The sequence below is a fragment of the Dunckerocampus dactyliophorus genome, chromosome 3 (assembly GCF_027744805.1).
Source record: "Dunckerocampus dactyliophorus isolate RoL2022-P2 chromosome 3, RoL_Ddac_1.1, whole genome shotgun sequence".
Classification (NCBI taxonomy): domain Eukaryota; kingdom Metazoa; phylum Chordata; class Actinopteri; order Syngnathiformes; family Syngnathidae; genus Dunckerocampus; species Dunckerocampus dactyliophorus.
This window is the reverse complement of record NC_072821.1, coordinates 28,875,797-28,888,456: the sequence shown is the minus strand read 5'-3', so window position 1 is coordinate 28,888,456 and position 12,660 is coordinate 28,875,797. Positions and strand designations below refer to the sequence as shown.

At 39.6% G+C, this 12,660-nt stretch overlaps 1 protein-coding gene across 5 annotated transcripts in view; it reads left to right on the top strand.

The window, feature by feature from the left end:
- LOC129178688 (cell migration-inducing and hyaluronan-binding protein-like) overlaps positions 1–12,660 on the top strand; it is a 182,743-nt gene that overhangs the window by 119,735 nt on the left and 50,348 nt on the right. The gene's annotated exons all lie outside the window — the stretch shown is intronic.

Sequence of the window (12,660 nt, the reverse complement as noted above, 5' to 3'; positions counted from 1 at the left end):
ATGTTTTGAATGAGTTGAATTTTTTGCTGTTGGAATAGTTGGAATCAGTTGGGAAATGTGTAAGTAGTAAAAATGATTAAGATGAAAAGGAATTGGTGTTCCGGAAAATGTGTAATTTTTGGATAAATTGGAATTTTGGGGATGTTCTGCTCACCAGCCTGAATGTCCTGATTAAGCTGAATATTTTCATTTTGGAAGGGTTTGAATCGGTTCACAGGGTCTCTGCAGGTTTCTACAAGTCAAATTTAAGCCTTTGAAAGAGTTTTGTAAGACAAACACCTACAGTAACTCCAACCATATCCTGTCAGGTCTGCAGTCAGGGTTCAGAACTGGCCATGGATGCATCACTGCTACACTTAAGGTCCTGAATGATGTCATCACCTCCAAAGACAATAAACCAATAAACAGGTCTGCATAGCTGCTTTCTTAGATATGGCGAAGGCCTTTGATTAAGGAGATTCTCTTACTTACATTCTCTTACTTAGGCTCTCTACCATCAGCCTGTCCAAGAGTTGCATCAGCTGGTTTGCAAGCTACGCCTATGTGCAGTGCATGAAGTCAGAAAATATTGCATCTGAATCATTTTGCGTCTCTAAAGGTGTGCCTCAAGGTTGCATCTTAGGCCCAACCTTGTTCTCCATCTACATAAATGATGTGACCAAGGTTATCAATGCCTCCTGGGTGATACCATCATCTACTGTATTAATCTGGCGCTTGACTGACTCTGTTGTATCCACCCTCCAACTCAGTCTCACTTCCATTGATTAGTCTTTTCACAACCTTCACCTGTATCTCAATTCAAAGAACAAATGTTTGTTATTTCATCGGAAAAACAATGTCACTGGCCCCCCCAACGTTACCAGTTCTGACGGCTCAGAATTGGAGTTTGTCAGCTCCCACAAATACCTGGGTCTCAGGTTGGACCACTCACTTTCTTTCAAGTTTCACATCAATAACCTGCAGGCCAAGGTTAAAGCCAGATTGGGGTTTCTCAACCATCATAAGGCCTCTTTCAATCTCTCTGCCAAACATACTCTGGTGAAGATGACCATACTTCCTATGTTTCATTATGGCGATATCATCTATAAAATGACCTTCAAGTGAGCACTTCACAGCCTGAATGCTCTCTCCCATTCAGCCAACCGTTTTGCCTCTGGTGCGCCTTTTTCATTCATTAAAAACATTTTATTAGATTTTAAGAGAGGTTTTGACATTTTAAGGCTTTAAATTACAAATACAGTGAAACCTAGGCTAGCGTCTGCCCCAGGTTTTAGCATGCTCTTCATTGATGTTGAAAATGTATGCCTCGGTTTGTGTACATTTTCCGGTTAGCATACAATATGGTGCACATCTTGTCGTGTTATTAATACACTGCATGAGTCCAACTCTATTCTTAATGTATTTTTATCACAAAGCGTCCTTGTTAGCATCCTATCAGCTTGCGAACAAAATGACTTCCAGAACCAGAAGTCAGATTTGTTGCCTGTCTGATGTCTCAAAAACGTTAACACAACACCAATTTTTATAGTTTTACAATTCGATTTTACATGCATAAAACAATTCTGAATGCATATAAATGATGAATGAAAAGTATAAATGAACATTTGTTTACTTTTACCTTCATTGAAGATGTGATGGTTGCCAAAGACAAAGTGGCAGTGAGATCAACACCTTCCTCTTCAACACCATCTTCCTGTTTTGTCATGAGTTATTTTTTTAATTCAATAGTGTTTCTCAACTTCTTGATCAAAATTCTGGCACTTGCAACTTTCTTTGTCTCCATTTTGGCTTATTGACCTGAGACACAGTACTGAATGGAAGATATAACTCATGGAAAAACAGGAACATGGTGTTGAAGAGGAAGGTGTTAATCTTGCTGACACATTATGTCTTTGGTCACGTCTTCAAAGAAGGTAAAAGTAACCTTAAATGTTCATTTATTCCTTTTATTCATCATTTATATGCATTTTGAATTGTTTTCTGCATGTAAAACTATAATTGTAACAGTAGAAATTGGATTTTGTGTTAACTTTTTGCTTGCTGGAACAGATTAATTAGATTTACATTTCTTATGAGGAAAATTTAATTTGGTTAGCGTCCGATTCAGATAAGAGTCGAACCTTCTGGAACGAATTAACGACACTAAGCAAGGTTTCACTTTGTTGGATTTTCAATTTAAAACTCTTTAAGACCCCTCATATACCCCGGTTTAGAAATATAGTACTTGTCCATTCATTTTCAGCGGGATCGTTGTTGCTGAAAATGTGTAATTACGGAAAATGTCTGAATTTTTCGGAATTTGTCAATAGCTTGCCATTGTGTGATGTTGGAATGGTTTAAGATATAAGATATAATATATGATATGCCTTTATTAGTCCCACAAGGGGAAATTCCAAGTTTACAGCAGCAAAAGTAGAGTACAAAAGCACACAAGGGCACACAAGAGCATAGAAAGTGAATGGGCTGAGAAATAGTTGAGCGTCAAAAAATGGGGCCCAGGATTCATGACCGAGGGAGAACTGTTCTTCCGTTCAGGTACTTTGTGGAGACGACACATGTGTATTCATTCTCGCTTTGAAGGCCTGACACTTACAGGGATTATGTTAGGCAAACTAATGAAATACAATGTGTTCTAAAGCGTAGCACAGTACTTCAACGCAAGGAGAGGTCGGATTGAAATCACTTCAGCGTTGCTGTGTGCCTTTCCAATTTTCTCTGCACGGGACAAAATGTACTCCATATCTACAGTAGTGTGACAAAGTGTTTGCCCCTTCCTGATTTCTTATTTTTTTGCATGTTTGTCACACTTAAATGTTTCAGATCATCGAACAAATTAAACATTAGTCAATGACAACAACAAAAAATGGAACTGCAGGCCTCACTTACCTCAGTTTAGGTCAGTGATCATGACTCCACCATAATTAAGACACTGGGCACTTAGAAAACATCTTCATAATCCCCAAGACCTTTGGGAAAATACTCTGTGGTCTGACGAGACAAAAGTTTAACTTTTTGGAAGGTGTGCGTCCGATTACATCTGGCGTAAAAGTATGCCGCATTTCAGAAAAAGAACATCAGTAAAATATGGTGGTGGTAGTGTGATGGGGCTTTTGGGTCTGTTTTGGTGCTTCAGGACCTGGAAGACTTGCTGTGATAAATGGAACCATGAATTCTGCTGTCTACCAAAAAATTCTGAAGGAGAATGTTCTGCCATCTGTCCGTGACCTCAAGATGAAACGAACTTGGGTTCTGCAGCAGGACAATGATCCAAAACACACCAGCAAGTCCACCTCTGAATGGCTGAAGAAAAACAAAATGAAGACTTTGGAGTGGCCTAGTCAAAAGTCCTGATCTGAATCCTACTGAGATGCTGGCATGTCCTTAAAAAGTCGGTTCATGCTGGAAAACCCTCCAATGTGGCTGAATTACAACAATTCTGAAAAGATGAGTGGAACAAAATTCCTCCATAGCGCTGTAAGAGACTCAACGCTTGATTGCAATTGTTGCTACTAAGGGTGGCCCAACCAGTTATTAGGTTTAGGGGGCAATCACTGTTTCACACAGGGCCATGTAGGTTTTGATTTTTTTTCTCCCTTCATTTTAAAAAGTTTCATTAAAAAACTGCTTTTTGTGTTCAGTTGTGTTGTCATTGACTAATATTTCAATTTGTTTGATGATCTGAAACATTTAAGTGTGACAAACATGCAAAACAATAAGAAATCAGGAAGGGGGCCAACACTTTCACACCACTCTAAGGCCTAACCTTAACTGTTGCTATCCCAGATGTCGTCCTAAATTTTGGTGCATCACATGCTGCCTTCAAAATAACATCTCTTCTAAAGAAAATATTCCAAAAAGTCAACGCAATGCCACATTCCATACACTTTACCAAGGCATGGCTTTGACTGTGTAAATGTGGATGTTTTGAGTTTGATGCAGGCCAAATTGAAACAACTTGGAGTACTGTGATGGAGTCAGAGAAAGGTGTTTGGATTGACTCAAGTCCAAGGAAAAGACTCAGCATGTATCCTGGATGTGTCTCTAAATAGGTCTATTCATGCTGATTGAAACATTCAATACTGTATGTGAAACTCAGCATGCACAGGACGTATTTTGTTACCTTCATCATCACGTTTGCATTTATACTCCAATATGACTACAGTAATCCCTCGTTTATCGTAGTTAACTGGTGAATTAGCATTCCTTAATTATAAATGAAATATACTGTAAATTTATTACAGCCCTCTTGACATGAAATAACACACCTAATCACCCTCACGCTCATATTATCCAGTATGGTACATAATAAAAAAAAATAAGACATAAATAAGACTCAAGCTCGGGTCTGTTACTGTAAATATGTTCCGGTGAAAGGGGAACTGAGGACCGGACAGGAAGTGATATTGGAGGTTCAGTGTTGAGTGTGTTTGTTTTTTTTGTCCTGTCCAGCCATTAGGGCAGATAGTATTGTTGATCTAAATGCATCTAAAAACATGCTCAACAGATTTGCTCTGCCAGGGAAAAGTGTGAGATGCACTTCCCCTGTTATACAGAAGTTATTAGACTTTGAAGTTTTGTTGTTATGCAAATTTCGAGCGGCCGGACCGGAGCAGGAGGGGATAGAAACAAAACAGAGAGAGGGGGGTGCGGGGGGACAAAAGGGGGACAAAAAAGAGAGAGACAAGGACAACAGCAACAACAACAATTGTGACAACAATAACACATCAACAGAAACAAACAGGACTACATGAGTAAATGTCTGTGATGGCTATAAAGACCCTGATGGAAAGGGCAAAGTAATATCAACAACCACAAGGATAATACTGCATTGAAACCCAGTTGAGTTTGAATTTGGCGTGGGTTACGGTCGCAACAGTAGCCTGCGTTAGGGATTATTGCACCTGTTGTGAGATCATTCAAGCCTACAATAAAAGCCTGTTGTTTCGACGATCAAGTCTGGTGCTTGTGTGTCTCATCCAACATTAGAATAAGATTACTACACAAAGTGAGCAGTGTAGAATACTACATAACATCACAACATTTTTGAATGCGTCTTCTAAATTCCTTTATATTTGTAGTTTACTTAATTTAGACATTTTTATGCATAAAAATGCTTAATTTATGAACAAATATGCATATTTTGTGAATACTAATTGGCAGCATTCAGCCATAAATGTATAAAACAGCACAATATATTAATTTATAGATTTTTTAAAAACCGTGATATAGCAAAGCTCTGAAATTTGGTGAGGGATTACTGTAATTCAGGTCTGCTTTGTCAGACGATTCAAATACGAACATGAGTCAGAGATAGCAAGAGATAATGTGCACACATACTATTAAGTACAGTACTTGCTGACATCTCTTCACTAACCAGTTCATTCAATGATGGTTCCCAGGGCTTGATTTACAATATTTTTAAATATTACTGAACTCACTCTGGTCTCTCCTCCCGTTTTACTCATTTATTCATTTCCTACTGTCTTTTGCTACTTGCAGCACCAGATTTTTGAACACACCATGACTCCAAAGCTCCTCAGGTTTTGCATGAGCAGGAGGTTGCTTGTTTTTGACTGTTGCAAAATATGGACATGGATCAGAGAGAATTAAAGATAGCTTGCAGTGATCTATGTAACAACCGTGTGTGCCAAAGTTAGACGTGCGTCAGGTGTTGACAGGTTTAATGAGGTTTTATTAGTCCTTGTGGTTGCTACCAAGTTTGTTTGGACCTGGTTTGATGAATGCAGCGTTATTGGATCAAGTCCAGTCAGCTATATTCCTCATACATACAGTGGGAAAAGTAAGTATTTGATCCCAAAGAACAGCCCATCATTTTATTGTAGATTTACTGTAACAGAGAGATACAGAATTAAGTCAAGTTTATCAATGAATTAGTATTTGATAGAGCAGCGGTGTCCAAACTTTTCCCAGCATCAAGATTCAAGATTCAAGATTCAAGAGAGTTTTATTGTCATGTGCATGGTAAAACAGCAGTAATACCATGCAATGAAAATCTTATTCTGTTCATTCTCCCAAGAAAAGAAAGAAAACACAAGAAAGAATAAGAACATAAGAAACATAAACATATATACCAATAAATTAAGCAGCAACAAAAAGAAGAGACATTCATACAAATAAATAAGTAATAAATAAATAAAGTGCTATGAGTGTGTGTTGCATGCGGCGTGTGTGAGTGCTTCGTTGAGAAGCCTGATGGCCTGTGGGTAAAAGCTGTTTGCCAGCCTTGTGGTCCTGGACTTCAAACTCCTGTAGCGTCTGCCTGACGGTAGGAGTGTGAATAATGAGTGTTGTGGATGTGTGCTGTCCTTGATGAGGTTGTGTGTTCTGCATAGGACTCTAGATTTATAAATGTCTTGCAGTGAGGGGAGGGCTGCCCCAACAATGTTCTGTGAGGTCTTGATCACCCGCTGGAGTGCCTTCCTATCACGTGTTGTACAGTTACCGTACCAAACAGTGATGGAGGCGGTAAGGACACTTTCCATAGTGCATCTGTAGAAGCAACTCAGGATTGTGGTGGACATGCCAAATTTCCTCAGTCTTCTCAGGAAGTACAGTCTCCTTTGGGAGAATTTGTTGGGTGTTGTGAGACCAGGTGAGGTCCTCGCTGATGTGTGTGCCAAGGAACTTGAAGGTTTTCACCCTCTCCACCTCAGTCTCATCAATAAACAGGGGTCTATGCGGCTCCTTTTCCCTTGTTCTTGGGTCGATGATCATCTCTTTAGTCTTATCTGTATTGAGAAGGAGATTGTTAGCACGACACCAAGCTATGAGGTCCGCCACCTCTCTTCTGTATGATGTTTCAACACCACCAGTGATCAGTCCGATGACTGTAGTGTCATCCGCAAATTTAATGATGCTGGTGTTGTTCTGGGAGGCCACGCAATCGTAGGTGAAGAGCGTGTAGAGGAGCGGACTCAGCACACACCCCTGTGGGGTCCCAGTGCTCACAATTCTTGAGCTGGATGTGCGGTTGTGGACTCTGACTGACTGGGGTCTGCCTGTGAGAAAGTTAAACACCCAGTTACAGAGGGAGGGAGACAGGCCAAGTGTGAGGAGCTTATCTGTGAGTTTGTGGGGGCTGACTGTATTAAAAGCAGAGCTATAGTCTATAAATAGCATTCTGACATATGTGTCCTGGCCCTGTAGGTGAGAAAGGGCTGTGTGGATGGCAGTGTTGACTGCATCATCCGTGGACCGGTTCTGGCGATATGCAAACTGTAGAGGGTCCACAGTTGCCACCGGGATGCTCTTTTTGATGTGCGTCATGACTATTCTTTCAAAGCACTTCATAACAATAGGAGTGAGTGCTATAGGGCGATAGTCATTCAAGCAGGTCACGTTGCTCTTCTTGGGTACGGGCACTATGGTGGTGGACTTAAAGCATGTCGGTACAGATGCTTGTGCAAGCGACAGGTTAAATATGTCAGCAAGCACATCAGCTAGCTCTGATGAGCAAACCCGAAGTGCACGTCCTGAGATGTTGTCTGGGCCTGCTGCTTTTCATGGGTTTGTTTTGTTCAGAACCCTGCGCACATCAGCTGATGTCACCATGAGAGGTGAGTCCTGTGTGCTCCCCAGGTTCAGCCACCCTCTCTGCTCATCAGGAGTTTGGGTGTCAAAGCGGGCATAGAACTCATTCAGCTCATCAGGAAGTGTGGTTTGGCTGGACGTGGCTACACTACTCCGCTGTCGATAGTCTGTGATGTGCTGGAGCCCCGCCCACATGCGCCGAGGGTCTGAGGTGGAATAGTAGCCCTCCAGCTTCTGTCTGTACTGTTTTTTGGCCTCTCGTATGGACCTTCTCAGGTCATATCTGGCCTTTTTGTAGTCATCAGCGGTGCCCATGACAAATGCAGTCGAACGAGCACGTAGCTTAGCCCTTACATCACAGTTCATCCACTGTTTTTGGTTAGGGTATTTTCTGTAATACTTGGTGGTGGTAACAGTCTCTATGCATGTGCAAATGTAGCCAGTAACAGCAGAAGCATATTCATCCAAATCAACAGTACAATCTTCCCTCCCCGCTGCAGTTTTAAACACATCCCAGTTTGTGCAGCCAAAGCAGTCCTGAAGTACTTGATCAGTTTCTTCATTCCACACTTTAACTGCTATACGTACAGGGGGAGCTTGTTTGAGAAGTTGTCTGTATGTTGGATAAAGGAATATAGAGATGTGGTCAGCCTTTCCAAAGTGGGGTCTTGGAACAGCCTTCAAAGCACCTTTCATGTTGCTGTAGACTTGGTCCAGGATGTTATTTTCCCTTGTGGGAAAGCTCACATACTGGTAATATTTGGGGAGGACAGTCCTGAGGGTACAGTGGTTGAAATCGCCAGATATAATAAATACAGCGTCTGGGTGTTTGGTCTCGTGTTTATCAATGATGTCATGCAGGAGGCCTAGTGCGTTAGCGTTGTTAGCTCGTGGTGGGATGTAAACAGCAGTTAAATACAGCGCTAAACTCACGAGGTAAATAAAAGCCTCCTTCCTGATTTGTTTTTTTTTTTCTTGCATGTTTGTCACACTTAAATGTTTCAGATCATCAAACAAATTTAAATATTAGTCAATGACAACACAACTGAACACAAAATGCCGGTTTTAAATGAAACTTTTTATTGTTAAGGGAGAAAAAAAGACAAACCTACATGGCCCTGTGTAAAAAGTGATTGCCCCCTAAGCCTAATAACTGGTTGGGCCACCCTTAGCAGCAACAATTACAATCAAGCATTTGCGATAACTGGCAATGAGTCTCTTACAGCGCTGTGGAGGAATTTTAGCCCACTCATCTTTGCAGAAGTGTTGTAATTCAGCCACATTGGAGGGTTTTCCAGCATTAACCGCTTTTTTCAGGTCATGCCAAAGCATCTCAATAGGATTCAGGTCTGGACTTTGACAAGGCCACTCCAAAGTCTTCATTTGTTTTTTTTCAGCCATTCAGAGGTGGACTGGTGTGTTTTGGATTATTGTCCTGTTGCAGAACTTAAGTTTATTGCAGATTCAGGTCATGAACAGATGGCCGGACATTCTCTTTCAGGATTTTTTTGGTAGACAGAATTCATGGTTCCATTTATCACAGCAAGTCTTCCAGGTCCTGAAGCAGCAAAACAGCCCCAGACCATCACACTACCACCAGGTTATTTTACTGTTGGTATGATGTTCTTTTTCTGAAATGCTGCGTTACTTTTACGCCAGATGTAATGGGACACACACGTTCCAAAAAAGTTAAAGTTTTGTCTCCAGAGACCACAATTAGTACAAAGTACAAAGTATTTTCCCAAAAGTCTTGGTAATCATCAGTATGTTTTCTGGCAAAATTGAGACGAGCCTTAGTGTTCTTTTTGTTCAGCAGTGGTTTGGGTCTCGGACCTCTGCCATGCAGGCCATTTTTGCCCAGTGTCTTTCTTACGATCACTGACCTTAACTGAGGCAAGTGAGACCTTCAGTTCAATTTTTTTTGTTGTCATTGACTAATATTTTAATTTGTTTGATGATCTGAAACATTTAAGTGTGACAAACATGCAAAACAATAAGAAATCAGGAAAGGGGCAAACACTTTCACACCATCTTTGGATGTTGTTGTGGGGTCTTTTGTGACCTCTTGGATGGATCGTCTTGGGGTAATTTTGGTTGGTCGGCCACTCCTGGGAAGGTTCCATGTTTTTGTTTGTGGATAATGGCTCTCACTGTTGTTTGCTGGAATCACAAAGCTTTAGAAATGACTTTATAACCTTTTCCAGATTGATAGATCTCAATTAATCTCAGTTAAGTTATGTTTTAACAGGGGGAGCAATCACTTTTTCACACAGGGCCATGTAGATTTGGATTTAGATTTAAAAACTGCATTTTGTGTTCAGTTATGTTGTCATTGACTAATATTTAAATGTGTTTGATGATCTGAAACATTTAAGTGTGACAAACATGCAAAAAATAAGAACTCAGGTATGGAGCAAACACTTTTTCAAACCACTGGACTTCAAGAAAAAACTGCATCAGCATTGTGTGAAAAAGCATAATATTAGTATCACTGTTGGCTTTTTTTTCCCCATTTGTACAGGTTTTTTTCCAATATATTTGAACTTTCTTCTGAAATAGTCTTCCAAAATTTTCTTCTCATAATATTCTGAATTTATTGTCATAATATTTTGTCTTTATTCCCATATTATTATAACTTTTCCCCAAACTTATTTTCCAGAAATTACAGCTTTATTTTGTTTTTTGTTTTTTTTCATAATGTCTTTAAAAAAAACACCTTTTTTCTTTGATATTTCAACTCTGCAACTAAAATGACATAATTTTTTATTCTTGACAAATTGAAACTTCTTTCTCATTAAAATGATACTTTTTTTCTCAATATTTTGTCTTTACAAAATGACAGCCGTTCATTTCTGTTGTTGTTGGGGGTTTTTTCCAAGTATTTCAATATTTCAACTTTCTTCTTGTACATTTTCTTCTCGTAATTATGACTTGGTTCATTCTTGTAACATTATAACATTTTACAAAACCTAATTTTCCAAAAATTGAAATTTATTTGTTGTTTTGTTTGTTGCTCATAATATTATGACTTTAAAAAAAACTTACTTTCTCTTTAATATTCAACTTAATGTTGCCAAAATTTATTATGACGTTATCTTTATGAAAATATGACTTTTTCTTGTTAGACTACAACTTTTTCCTCTTTATAGTTTAACTTTATTCTTGTAAAATGACTGCTGAATTTCCCACTTTTGCTGTTGTTTGTTGTTTGTTTTTTGTTGTTAGATTACATAAAAAAAAAAAAAAAACAGCCCCACGCTGAAAATGGCCCCAGCCCGCACTTTGGACACCCCTGAGATAGAGGTTTCTTTTGGTTTCTCATCAGGGTTGCACACATCTCTGGAGGGATTTTAGTGAGTCCAGCATCCCTAAATCAGACAGTAGGGATGCTGTTGTTGGGCTCATATTCACCATTTCTCTGCTGAGTGCACTTGATGCATGCAAAGACCTCCATTTTGGTGTTATGTCAGCACATCACAATCTCCCAAGCCTTGTGTGAGTCATTCAGGTGTTTTCATCTGGGTCTGTATATGCTTCTTGTCGATCTTAATCCATTACAACAAAGTGTCTTACTAATGCTTTTTTTGCTGGCTGTGCTCCCAACTCCCTTGAAATCATCAACCACCAGGTGAAATCCTCCATGGAGCTCCAGAGCGGGGGTGATTGACTGTTACCTTGGATTTCTTCCACTTATCAATGATTGTACCAATAGTGCTTTCTTTCTCACCAAGCTTCTTCTTCAAGTTCTTGTATTGTAGTCCATTCTAGTCTTGTGCAGCTCTACAATCTTATACCCGACTTTATCTCTTTGGTCATGCCCAGAGGTTTGAATGGGAGACAGTGTTTGTATGACAGGTATCACATAATGAGTTGAGATGTATGAGTGCTCTACTTACTTTCCAAAGTCTGACTCAACAGTACCCTGCTGCTTGCCCCGAAATCAGCGGGGATAGGCTCCAGCTCAAAGGAAAGGTGCTATGATGAGAAAGAATGAGTGAATAATTCTACTTAATTTATTCCCAAAGTGAAATTCTGTTTCCGCTCTGCTGAACTTACATTGCATCCATTAACAAACCAATAGAAAACTATATTAAATTCATGATAGTAGCTGCAAAGTCATATGCTAAGGCAACACTAAATGGTTTGGTATTAGTTTATTTGAACATGAGGTTACAATGGAATACATGTCATAAATCATACTTTCAAAGTTGCACATGTCCAAAAGGAGTAGGAAGAAGCAAAGCTTGTTTAATCCTACCCCCCGTCTATTCCACATCTAGTACAATACTTGTTGTTCACTTCCTGCTTTCCATGTCATGTTTTCTATGATAATCAGAATAATAATAAATAATAGATAACAGTAAGACCAAAAAAAAAAAAATATATATATATATATATATATATATATATATATATATATATATATAACTGCTCAAAAAAATTAGAGGAACACTTCGAAAACACATCAGATCTAAATTGGGGGGAAAATGATCTTGAATATCTTTCCTGATAATAAGTGGGTGATGTATTAGTAAGAAAATGATGCCACATCATTTGATAGAAATGAAAATGATCACCCTATAGAGGGGGGAAATCAAAGACACCCCAAAAATGAAAGTGAAAAAATGATGCAGCACACTGGTCCATTTGGCTAAAATGTCATTGTAGCAACTCAAAATGATTCTCAGTAGTTTGTGTGGCCCCCACGTGCTTGTACGCATGCCTGACAACGTCGGGGCATGCTCCTAATGAGACTACGGATGGTGTCCTGGGGGGTCTCCTCCAGTGAGCGTCATGACTCACCGCAGTCGACATTTTCCCGGTATTTTCTGGTATTATACTCCTAAAATGACGCACATCTAATTTCACTTTGTCATAAGTCTATACGAGCCTATATGAGCCTTGGAAAGCTTCTTCTATGGTTTGGTGTGTCATGTGGTTCCGTCTGCTTGTCTGTTTACAGCGCCCCACATAGGTGTGCCTTGTGTATTACATTGTTTTCACCCAGTGATTGGTTCCCGTCTGGATGCAACTATTTAGTAATCCGGGACAGTGTGGTCGCAAATTTTTTTTCAACCCGCCAAAAGGAAACATCTCGAGCGTTCCCAT